Source organism: Lithobates pipiens, unplaced genomic scaffold, assembly GCF_037356315.1.
Source record: "Lithobates pipiens isolate NorthernLeopardFrog02 unplaced genomic scaffold, aLitPip1_a1.2 Scaffold_18, whole genome shotgun sequence".
Lineage (NCBI taxonomy): Eukaryota > Metazoa > Chordata > Amphibia > Anura > Ranidae > Lithobates > Lithobates pipiens.
This window is the reverse complement of record NW_027507758.1, coordinates 598770914-598783797: the sequence shown is the minus strand read 5'-3', so window position 1 is coordinate 598783797 and position 12884 is coordinate 598770914. Positions and strand designations below refer to the sequence as shown.

Genomic DNA, 12884 nt, shown 5'->3' with positions numbered 1-12884 from the left:
ACCTCCCATCCTTTCTCATGCCACCATCTTTGAGTATTTTGCACATGTGCACTATATTACCAAAAGTATTGGAACAACTGCCTTTACACGCACATAAACTTTAATGTCAGCCCAGTCTAAGCCCTTGTACACACGATCGGAGATTCCGATGGAATGTGTCCGATCAGAGCATTTTGTCGGATATTTCGACTGTGTGTGGTCTGCATCGGACTGTACTCGGACATACTCCGATCATGTGTAGAGAATTCTGATCGGACAAAGTGCCACGCATGCTCAGATCAAATTCCTACATCAAAGCTATTGGCTACTAGCCTGAACGTAGTCCCATCGTAACGAAATTACGTCATCACGTTCTGAAAGATCGGATTTTCCGACAACTTTGTCCGACCATGTGTATGCAACAGTTTCGGACAAGATCCGTCGGACAATATCTGATGGACAAAATCTGACGGATTTGGTTGTCGGAATCTCCGACCGTATGTACAAGGGCTAAGTCTGTAGGGTTCAATATTGAGTTAGCCCACCCTTTGTAGCTATAAGGGCTTCAAATCTTTTGAGTTGAAGCCCTTATAGCTACAAAGGGTGACCACAAGGTTTAGGAGTGTGTCTATGGGAATGTTTGACCATTCTTCCAGAAGCGCATTTGTGAGGTCAGGTACTAATGTTGGTCAAGAAGGCTCGCTCGCAGTCTCCTCTCCAATTCATCCCAAAGGTGGTCTATTGGGTGAAGGTCAGGACTCCGTGCAGGCCACTCAAGTTCCTCTACTCCAAATTCGCTCATCCATGTCTTTATGAACCTTGCTTTTTGTACTGGTGCGCAGTCATGTTGGGACAGGAAGGGGCTGTTCCCAAATTGTTCCCAAAAAGTTGGGAGCATGAAATTGTCCAAAATGTCTTGGTATGCTGACGCCTTAAATGTTCCCTTCACTGGAACTAAGGGGCCAAGCCCAACCCCTGAAAAACAACCCCACACCATAATCCCCCCTCAATCAAATGATTTGGAGGGGGGATTATGGCATGGGGTTGAAGGGGAAATATAGTGTGGATGAGCGAGTTTGGGAGGGAGGAACATGACTGGCCTGCAAAGAGTATTGACCTAAATTACCTAAATCCGATAGAACACCTTTTGGATGAATTAGAGAGACTGTGAGCCAGGCCTTCTCTTCCACATCAGTGCCTGACCTCACAAATGCGCTTCTTGAAGAATGGTCAAACATTCTCATAGACACATACCTAAACCTTGTGGACAGCCTTCCCAGAAGAGTTGAAGCTGTTATAGCTGCAAAGGGTGGGCCAACTCAATATTGAACCCTACGGACTAAGACTGGGATGCCATTAAAGTTCATGTGTGTGTAAAGGCAGGCGTTCCAATACTTTTGACAACATAGTGTATAAATATTTAGAATTTCAGTTTTGGTGAGATGCCCCTCGAGGTTTATACACTAAAGAGATGCAGACCATGCAACTTTCTTAATTCTAATACTGAGCGTGCGCCAGGTAATTATAATGAGCCCTCCCATTCAGAACCAATTTGCACAGGATATGGGGAAAAATAGTTATTTCTTCAGAGCCACAAAAGATATTTTCCACGAAAGTATATTTGCCCTTTAATAAAACTTTGGGTTTTATTTAAATCAATCCGATATATATATATATATATATATATATATATATATATATATATATATAGCTCAGCATAAATAAGTACACCCCAACAGATTTGTCCCACACCCACGTAACTGTCCCCGAGCCACCCCCATCAAATCATTCACTGCAGCTATTACCTTTTGTACCACCACCCCCTCCCTTTAGAATGTAAGCTCTATGAGCCGGGCCCTCCTGTACCTTTTGTATTGTACTGTAATTGTGTTGTCTCCCCCTATACATTGTAAAGTGCTGCGTAAACTGTTGGCACTATATAAATCGTAAATAATAATAATAATTTGTCAGAAAACCTTTCCTTTCAGAATCAATATTTTTTTATGGGACACTGTACAGTACTACAAAATACTCCCATAACTACAGGCCATTGATTGTAACCAAGATTTGTTTATTTGCACACACAAAAAAGTATTTTTCCTACCAAGTTCATTCAAGACCATGTTGCAAAATTGAATACACCCCAATGAAAGTCTCAGGAGCAAAGCTAAATTTTAGACCACTAACTCCTAATTAACAAGAATTCAACTACAGGTGAGTCTTTATTATTCATTAAACAGGTGTCCAGCAGACAGTTGATTATAAAAGGGCTGTGGGATAGGAAGGGAAGAGAAATCCCGCCAATGGGACACAGATGTCGGGGAAAAAAAATCTGACAGAGGTTATAACCCTCTCTTACTCTATCCAAAATGAAAAAAAAGTTTTTTCCTATAGTTTTACTTTAAGGCAATATCAGTATTGAAATACTTATGAGCACCCATCTTGAATTTTCCAAACATGGCATCTGTGCCCTGCTGACCTAAACAGGTGCTAAGAGCTGGTCTTCACATCTCTGCTATTCCCGGCATAGCTGTACAAACAGCAGCTGCATTTCTGGCCTGTGACAACAAACAGAATGTGGGAACTGCTAGAGTTTTCCAAAAAACTGTGAAGGTGTATCTAAACCCAGGAACAAAATGTAACAGGACTGGTTCTTAGATGTAGCTCCATACGTTTTCCTTTTTCATGTTTATATCCTTCCCACAATTGAGAGAATTCATGGAGATGGAGTAATATGGGCAGAAAATAAATCATTTATGAAATAATTGGATATTTCTGTCCAAATGTTTTTAGCGAAATCTAGAGATAACGCTGAAAATGCATTTCTAATTTAAGATCAATCCCATCAAGTGAGTGGTTCTTTCTGATGGTGGTGGTGGACAACACAGATGGAGCATATTTAATGTGGATGTTAGGAATAAACTCACGTTTGGTCCAAACTTGGGCTCGGCGCAAACATGGAAGAAAGCTATTACTCCCCCACTGCTGCCCAATAAATTGTGGCCAGGGCATTCCCCACTCTACAATTGCACGTACACAAAGGAATGGGGATGCCTGTGACAGCATTAACCTATTATAGCCTAGGCTAGGGAGCCTTTCTGAAGGTGGTGGTGGTCAACACAGTTGGAACAAATTTGATGTGGATTTTAGGGATGAGTTTGGGTTTGGTTCGAAACTTGGGTTTGGACCGAACCTGGAAGGAATCTATCATTCCTGTCCACTGTCACCCAATCTAGTGTGACCGGGTTATTCACCACTCTGCGGTTGAATGTACACAAGGGTGACGGGAATGCTTGCGACATTATTAACTTTATATGTCTAGATTAGGTCAATGACAATGACCTAATATGGCAAAGTGGCTACATTAGGTCACTGATGTCATGGGTATCCCCACCCCACAGCTGCACGTACACAAATGGGCAGGCATGCTTGTGACATCATTGGCCTAATATGGTCACATGGTTGAAGTGAGCCTTTCTAATGGTGGTAGTAGACAACAAAGTTGGAGCACATTTGATGTGGATTTTTAGGGATGAGCAGGGGTTTGTTTCATAACTTGAACCAAACCAAGAAGTTGTGAATCTTCTGTGGCCAGGGTAATTTCCACCCCACAGTTGCATGTATAAAAAGGAACAGGGATCCTTGTGACATCATTGACCTAAAACGGCCATGTGGATATATTAGGTAAACAATGTCACAAGCATCCCCACCCCTTAGCTGCACACAGGGGCGGACTGATAACTCATGGGGCCCCCGGGCAATAGGAGATTATGGGGCCCCCAGGCAATCAGAGATTATGGGGCCACGCAGTATACACAAACACACACACACACACAGTATACAATCACACAGTATACAATCACACAGTATACACAGACATGTTTCTATTGGCTGAGAAGGTACTGGAGAGGTGGGCAGCTATAATCTCGGGATTTTTAGACCAAAAGGATGTCGGTAAGGGAAATTTCAGAGACGGATGTAACAAAACCCACACATTTTTACACACTATCCCTGGTTTACTGAGGCTGGCAACCCTGATGGGCACCCTAGTGGCATGGGGCCCTCGGGCAGTGCCCGAGTGGCCCAATGGTCAGTCCGCCCCTGGCTGCACAAAGGGGCAGGGTTGCTTGTTATATCATTTTCCTAGGATGGCCACATGGCTATATTAGGTCATTGACATTGACCTACCATGGCTATGTGGCTATATTAGGTCAATGATATCACCAGTATCCTTGCTAAGAAAGGGATGGGGTTACTTGTTACATCATTGACTTAATATAGTCACATGGCTTTAGTGAGCCTTTCTGAAACTGTATGTGGAAAACACAGTTGAAGAACGTTAGATGTAGACCTTTGGGATTAGCTTGGATTTGGTGTGAACTTGTGTTCAGACTGAACCAAGAAGGAAGCTATCACTCCTGCCCACTGATACCCTAACAACTGTCGCCACTGGCCAGGGGCATTCACCTTCCTGCAGCTGTATGTACAAAAACAGTAGGGGATGCCTGTGACATTATTGACCTAACATGGCCACATGGCCATATTAGGCTAATGTCTTTGCCCCATTATGGTCATGTGACCATATTAGGTCCATGTCATGCCCCAAAGCTGCAGGTACACATAGGGTCAGGAATGCTTGTGACAATATTGACCTAATATGGCCACATGGAAAATTAGGTCAATGACATTGACATTAGGCTAATGACATTGACCTCATATGGACATTTGGCCATATTTGGCCAATGATGTCATGAGCATCCCATCCCTTGGTGTACCTGCAGCCGGAAAAACTCTAGCTGCAAGGTAGGTGTCAATGACGGCTTCCTTCCAGGTTCATTCCAAACCCAAGCTCATTCCTAATGGATGCCAGAACACACGCAGTGCTGTGGATAATTTTGGTTAAAAGTGGTGGATCCATATCCAAAGACATTCTCCGTGTGGACCTTGCATCATTGCGCTTAATATTTGTAACACATATTTAAACTTTACTGTAGTGCTGATTGTTTATGTGGATAAACATTGTATTAAAGTACATTTTCTGTCCAAAAAAAAAGTAAAAATAGGGCATAGTAGACAGCTGCTACTATCCTGTAGTTACTTATTCTAAATGTAAATCATGCAAGTACAATAGGTGTGAAAAACAGGCCTCTCTGGTAACAATGGAAGTGCAAAGTACAAAACAGAAAAAAAAGCCTGAGTGTCGTTTGTTTACCCTGATTTTTTTGTGAAAAGAACAGTCCAATTTGCATTTTGGGAGTAGCTGGTGCTCAGTAGAATTTGTTTAATCCCAATTTACCTGTTTTTTTTTTTTTGTTTGGTCATAATTAAACCCGGTCAGGGTTAGATCAGGCTTACGCACTCCTATTGTTAATACATATATTAAAGAATGCATTTTTTTAATCCTTTTTTTTTTATATTTTATATTTATATTTTTTTTGTTTGGTCATTATTACATCTCAGGCTTATGCTCTCCTATTGTTAATAAATATATTAATTAAATAATGTATTTTTTTAAATGTATTTTATATTTTATATTTATATATTACTCATATATTTAACATACTGTAGGGATTATATTGTATTATTTTATATGATATTACATTATAATATATTTAATTATATTTTATTTTAAGTATAATAGGTAACATACAATTTATGCTGCACTTTATATAACTCAAGAAACTTGCAGTGTAAGCTCCCTAACTCACACGCATACATACAAATTGTTATCATAAATACTACTAATATTCTTGAATATCCAAACCCAAGAATAAAAATTGAATAGACTGCAGCTTGCAGTCCTTAGATATGGTGGTTGCATTAGTTTTATTTTTTCATGCTAGGAATGTTTTCAATAAGCACAGAAAATAACTGTGACTCTTACCAGAAGTGCAGTGCCCTAGTCACTTCCTATGAGTAAACTACTAATCCCCTCATCCCCCCACCCCGCCCCCAAATACCCAAGTAATGGAGATGAATAAAGGCAGACATGTTTGAAGCCTAACTTGGCTGACAACCATGACTCTCTCCATGGATACAATAGATGCATTAGCTTAGACACCCAGAGACAGGTAGTATAATACTTACAGGATCACCAGATGAAAAAAAATGAAATAAAGTAAAACAAATGCAGCCACCGAATCTATGGATTGTTAAGCCGCAGAACACGTTTGTTTTTGAGTTTAGATACTAATAACAGTAAGAATTATGTATAATCATCTTGTGCGGTGCTGTACTAACTAACATATATTTGCGAGGGTAACTACAGACAATACAAATACATCAATATTTTCCAATGACTAGTGTGTACAGAAAAAATAAATCAACAGTAACTGTACGCCTCCCAATAGAAATGTATAAGAGATAAGCAAAGTGATTGAAGTGGAAGGCTTATTGATTTGCTAAAGGTGAAATTTGCTTGACAATGGGGGGAAGGAAGCATATACACACACACCCTAAATAAAAAATAAAAAAAAGAATAAAATATAATATATATAAATATATATATATATACATATATATATATATATATATATATATATATATATATATATATATATATATATACTGTATACTATAAAAAAATAATATTTATTTTATTTATTGTTTTTTTATTTAGGGTGTGTGTGTACATGTGCTTTTTTTTGCAGGGGGGGGGGGGGTATTTCAAGTTCAGTTGATTTCATTTAATGCTTTTTGTATTTGTAGGGGGGTTGTACGGTATTTGAACATTATCTGCATACTGCTATTTAAAACTAAACATTTAAATATAATATAAAACATTTAAACTGTAAATGAAGATATATGAGCACGGTTTGCTCAGTCCTGTATTTGTAACAGTTCTTCTTTATTCTGTGACCAGGAAAAATTTTATGTACGATTTTTTTATATGTACAATAAAAGTTACCTTTAAAATAAAAAAAGAAATAACTAAAACTTTTAAAATACTGTACTTTTCTTTTTTTCCTACAGTCTATTTTTTATGTTACTGTAAAAAAACAAAACTGTATTTGGTCCAAAAACAGGTCCAACATAGGTAAAAGGGGCTTCTGTAACTCACAGGAGCTATTTAAAGCCAATTGTAACCTTAAAAGCCACCTTCATTTTACCATCCCCATCGACTCCAATGTATTTTACCAAAATGGGAACGTTTTACCAAAGAAAAAAAAAAATGTAATGAAAATCTGAATTTCTCATATGTGCCCACAACAATTTCCTTTTGGGATAAATAAAGTATTCAAATTTTTCACCATCATCTAGATTGAGGATGAAGCAGACTGACGTATTTCTCTAATTTTTTCAACAAATTTAAAAGTCATACCAGGAGTGGGGTTCGAACCCACGCGGATATACATCCATTGGATCTTAAGTCCAACGCCTTAACCACTCGGCCATCCTGGTGTTGATATATAATGGTGGACATCCCAACAATAGGCATTGTTGAGTTCTGTACTTTTTTTCCAGATGTTGCTGAGTGGTAGCTTCTAGATGTGCTCAAGGAACAAAAAGCCTTTGGTGCCCAAAGCAACCGGTAAAATGCCAGTTTTCTACTTAAAAGTCAAAGTTTGTTTGGCCACTGTGGGTCCCTTCGTATTTCTCATTCCTGTATTTTAACTAAAAAAAAAATGTGCTTGTGCTTCATTTTGTTCTTATTTTTAATCTACAGGCAAGCTTCGGCTACAGGCTAGGCGTGACTGGCGTTATGAGATGGATCCATGCATCCCTTCAGGCAGCATCAGATTGAGAACACTTAAGGGTATGTGATGGTGATAGGAGAAGATCTAAGGGCCCGGTGTATTTTTCTTCTAGGGAAGGTGAAACTTCTGCAGTGAACTCACTCCTGTTCTGAAGGTCCCAATGGGCACCAGCTACAGGATGCTCTCCAAGCCAAGTTAACATCAAAGTTTTGTATTTTTCTGCTTTGTTCCGCGGCCAGCTAGAAACACGTATAACAAATGTCATAACATTTCAGCATCCCGTAAAAAGACTCGCCAAACCTTTTCATTTCTACTTTCAGAGAAGTAAAAATGATGAGAACATTGCAACAGCCTTCTCCGCTTGTATACAAGGTCTACAAAAGGTCAGTCCACCTGGAAACAACATTTCAGGGTTTGTTAGGGCCCTCAGCCACTTCAACCCTCGACACCCCCTAGGAACAATTCTAAGCCCTTGTACACACGGTCGGACATTCTGACAACCAAATCCGTTGGATTTTGTCCGACGGATTTTGTCCGAAACTGTTGCATACACACGGTCGGACAAAGTTTTTGGAAAATCCAATTGTTCAGAACGTGATGACGTTATTTCGTTACGATGGGACTACATTCAGGCTAGTAGCCAATAGCTTTGGTCTAGGAATTTGATCTGAGCATGCGTGGCACATTGTCCGTCGGAGTAGGCTACACATGATCGGAGTATGTCTGGAGCATGTTGTCGGAAAATTTTATAGACAAGTTGGAAAACTTGGTCCGTCGGATATTCCCGACGGAAACAGTCTGATGGAGACCACACACAGTTGGACTATCCGACAATACGGTCCGATCAGACACATTCCGTCGGAATCTCCGACCGTGTGTACAAGGGCTTACACGTCTGCTATGGGACGTTTTTTTCGGCAACGACTTCAGGCTCTGTTCACACCTGAGCATAGCAGAAGCAGGTGCAGAAATGAGCATTTGTGCCGTGCAAAAAAAAAAAGCGCGGCAAAACGTAAAATGCGTTTTTGGGTGCCATATATTTGTAACTACTTGAAGACCAGGTTTTTTCTGGCACTTTTTGTTTACAGGTTTAAATCATTTTTTTTTTTGCTAGGAACTTACTTAGAACCCCCAAGCATTATACTTTTAAGTAGAGACCCTAGGAAAAAAAAAAGCGATCGTTGCAATTTTTTATGTCACACAGTATTTGCACAGCGGTTTTTCAAACACAATTTTTTTTAGGAAAAATAAATTTCCTGGTGCCTCCATGGCAGCATACCTGTGACAAGCTCCGCCTTGGCTCCTCCCTCAGGACTAGTGAATATTATAAAAGAAAAGGTTAGTACGGCCCCCGCATTCTCCTTTTTTTCCTCATACCTCATGGCAGTGAATCCTGGTCGGCGTCCTTACCTTCTGCATTCGGCAGCGTCCGTCTGGGTTCAAGCCTCTCCCGGACGCAGTTCCTTCTCTTGGGCAGCTAAATGCGCTTATAAGGTTGGAAGTCCCTTCTGTAGGATCTTTTGGGACAAGCTTTACCTGCAGTATGGGCATTCAGGCTCCAGTCTATGGCAGCAGAGGTGGCAGCTTTGCTCTGTCCCTGAGACTTGTTGTTCCCCTCCTGTCTCATCTGTCCTTTCTCTCTCTCTCTTGCGCTCTGTTCCCCTGGTCCCCATAGTTTTAGGAGACCCCCCTTCCCTTCCCACGTGCGTTTGTCATCCTCAGACTCACTAGGGGCCGCGCGCGGCGAGTCTGTGTCATTTTATAATAGATCAGCGTTCCCGCCGTCGTCTGCGCATGCGCCGGCGGGTCGTATGTTTCGACGGCCAGTCTCGACGTTCGGCGCATGCGCGGTAGCGTCGGAGGATTCGACGGCCATTTTTACTGAGGGCGAATGGTTCTTTTTGCCCTCAGAGTGTCAGGGGAGGAGCTTAAGCGTGACATCACTTCCCCTCCTCCTATTTATTTCCCCAGCAGCACAAGTGAAATGCCTGTGGTCAACAAGAGAATTACACTCTAGAGTTCCAGGCTATACCCACCCCTGTTAAGGTAAGGCATGTCTTAATGCATTTGTCTTCTTATACATGTGAGCATGCGAATATATATATGTATAGCTCTGATGGAACAACTCGTTCATTAAAAGTGTATTAGATTATTAATTTATTAATTGATTTATTAATTTATTAAATTATTTAAAAATTTCTTTTTTCATCGGAGCCTCCAAAAAAAAAAAAAATAAAAAAAAAATGGATGTTTAAAAAAAAAAAAAAAAACACAGCACACAGTAACAGTGGGGGGAAGTCGTTACTTATGTAGGCAAATTCCCTTTTTTCCGTGAATCACCGCACGACCGGTTGACGCCTTTTCCTCTGACTCTTTCCTAGCCGTTACCTCTGCTAAGCCGCCTAACATGAGCCTTTCGCCGCCCGCTCAAGATCCTACTCTACTCCCAAGGTAAGGACCTACGCCCAGGTAAGTTTAAAAAAAAAAAAAAAAAAAAGAGTGCACTAAGGACGATACTTTTTGTATTTCAGTCCTGTACGCTAGAAGACATCTAAGAAGACCTCAAGGCGATATGAAGATGACGATGATGATTCCTGTCACAGCAGGGACAGGTCGCCCAGACATGGGCATTACAGAAGTGGCAGGAAAGCTTCAGCCAAGAGGCGCCGTCATTCGCGCTCCCCGAGACCTAGACCTAATAAATGTCAGGCCTGCGGAGGCAGTCCAGACAAGGGAAAGGCTTCAGGCACAACTGGAAAAGCACACAGTCTACGTTTCTCAAGGCCAGGAGGCAGAGGCCAGTACCTACCCCACAGGATCCATCAAAATCCTTTTGACGCCAGGCCAGCCCAAGTGATCCCTGTGGGGGCCAGGTTGAAACAGTTCTCAAAGATTTGGGAACAAAAATGCAGGGATCCTTGGGTAGTTGCAACAGTCAAACACGGTCATTTCTGGTCCTTCCTAAACAAACCCCCCAAGGACTTTTTTTCTCTGACAAGGGTATCAAGATCTCCTCAAAAAGCGGAAGCTCTGAAGCAATTTCTTCTTTCCCTACAGGAACAACGAGCAGTAGTTCCAGTGCCTCCATCCGAGAGATTTTTAGGTTTCTATTCCACCCTGTTTCTAGTCCCCAAAAGAAACGGAGGGTGGAGACCCGTGATAGACCTAAAGAGGCTAAATCGCTATATCTTTCTGGAAAAGTTCAAGATGGAGTCTCTTCAGACGATTATTCGCGTAGTCCAACCAGGGGATTGGATGTTGTCAATAGACCTGCAAGACGCTTACTTACACATACCCATACTCCCTACGTTCCAGAAATACCTGAGATTCGCGGTGGGGCAAGTACATCTCCAATTTCAGAGCCTTCCATTTGGCCTGTGCACGTCACCCAGAGTCTTTACAAAAACCCTGATCGCCATCATAGCACCTCTGAGAGAATTGGGGCTCCGGGTGTATCACTATCTGGACGACCTTCTACTCCTGGCGAAGGACCCAACCCAGTTATTAGAACACAGGAATATCCTGTTAACAACACTAGTGGATTTTGGATGGAAGATAAACTACGAGAAAAGTCTTCTCTCTCCGACTCAAGAGATGGTCTATCTGGGAGCCCTGTTCAATACAATGAACGGATCGGTGTCTCTCCCACCTCAGAAGGTATCTTCCATTGTCCAACAGCTGAAGAAGGTGAGCTCGAGATCCTACCTGACAGCCTCAAATTGTTTGAGCCTGATAGGTCGGATGTCATCATGCATCCCTATGGTCCCCTGGGCCCACTGGCATTTGAGACATTTTCAGCTGGAGTTCTTAAGAATGTGGAACAAACGATATCTATCCCAACCCATACACCTGACGACCCGGATGCTCAGGAGTCTACATTGGTGGATGAAGAGACAGTCGCTTCTGAAGTCTCGCCCGCTAGGGCATGTCGACTGGATCATAATTACTACCGATGCCAGCGCAGCTGGTTGGGGAGCACATTCCAACAAGACCTCAGTACAAGGAAGATGGTCCTTCAATGCAGCCGGCATGGTGTCCAATGTCCTGGAGCTCAGAGCGGCCTATCTTGCACTGCTAGCCCTGGAGTTCGAGATTTCGGGCAAACCAGTTCTCCTCAGGATGGACAACAGGGCCGCGGTATCTTATGTGCACCGTCAAGGGGGAACGCGCAGCAGATCTCTCCTGAACGAGGTGGAGCCCATATTCCTCTGGGCCGAAAGGAATCTGAAGGACCTGAGGGCAGTCTATCTGCCCGGCCATCTCAACTCAAGGGCAGACGGCCTTTCCCGCAGGTTCGCAGACACCAACGAGTGGTCCTTACACCCGGAAATCTTCAACTGGATAATGATCCAGTGGGGGCCCCTCGAGCTAGACCTCTTTGCGACAGCATCCAACACCAAACTTCCAAGGTTTATCTCGAGGTTTCCGCACCCCCAGGCGGAGGCAACAGATGCCCTCTCAGCCCCTTGGGCATGCGATCGGGCCTACGCTTTTCCTCCATGGCCCCTCATACCGAGGTTCCTGTCAAGACTCGTGAGGGAGACATCGACGGTGATAGCCGTTCTACCATACTGGCCAAGAAGGCCTTGGTTCCCTACGGCAATGGATCTGAGCACCAGTCCTCCAGTCAAGGTTCCAATAGTACCCCTCCTCCTGTCGCAAGGATGTCACACCCACCCAGATCCCCGCAGGCTGGACCTTCACATCTGGCAACTGAAAGGAAAAGGTTCCAATCCCTGGGGTGCTCCGACAAAGTGATCGCAACCCTGCTCAAAGCGAGAAAACCATCCACGAACAACATATATGATAAAGTATGGAACAAGTTCAGGACCTTCATGCTTGATAGAAACTGTGATCCAGGTTCCCCTTCGTCATCTCAAATTCTTGAGTTCTTGCAGGCAGGCCTGGACCTAGGGCTTGCATTAGGTACATTGAAGGTACAGGTGTCAGCGATCTCGGCAGCAACCAGTAGAAGATGGGCGGAGGATCCATTGTTAATCCAATTCTTTAAGGCCGTCAGGAAGATCAGACCACCAACCAAACAATCTTTTCCCACTTGGGACCTTACGGTCATCCTGGAGTCCTTAGCCAATCCACCCTTTGCCCCTTCGAACTCAATATCACTCTGGAATCTAACTTTAAAATTAGCCTTTCTGATAGCCATAACCTCCGGCAGACGGGTGTCAGAGCTCCAAGCTTTGGGAGCAG

The 12884-nt window shown here is 42.6% G+C and overlaps 1 non-coding gene across 1 annotated transcript; it reads right to left on the bottom strand.

Moving 5' to 3' along the window:
- Nucleotides 1–7297: 7297 nt before the first annotated feature.
- Nucleotides 7298–7380, bottom strand: TRNAL-UAA (transfer RNA leucine (anticodon UAA)). Its single transcript has one exon. It is a non-coding gene; the product is annotated as a tRNA-Leu (tRNA).
- Nucleotides 7381–12884: the final 5504 nt, after the last annotated feature.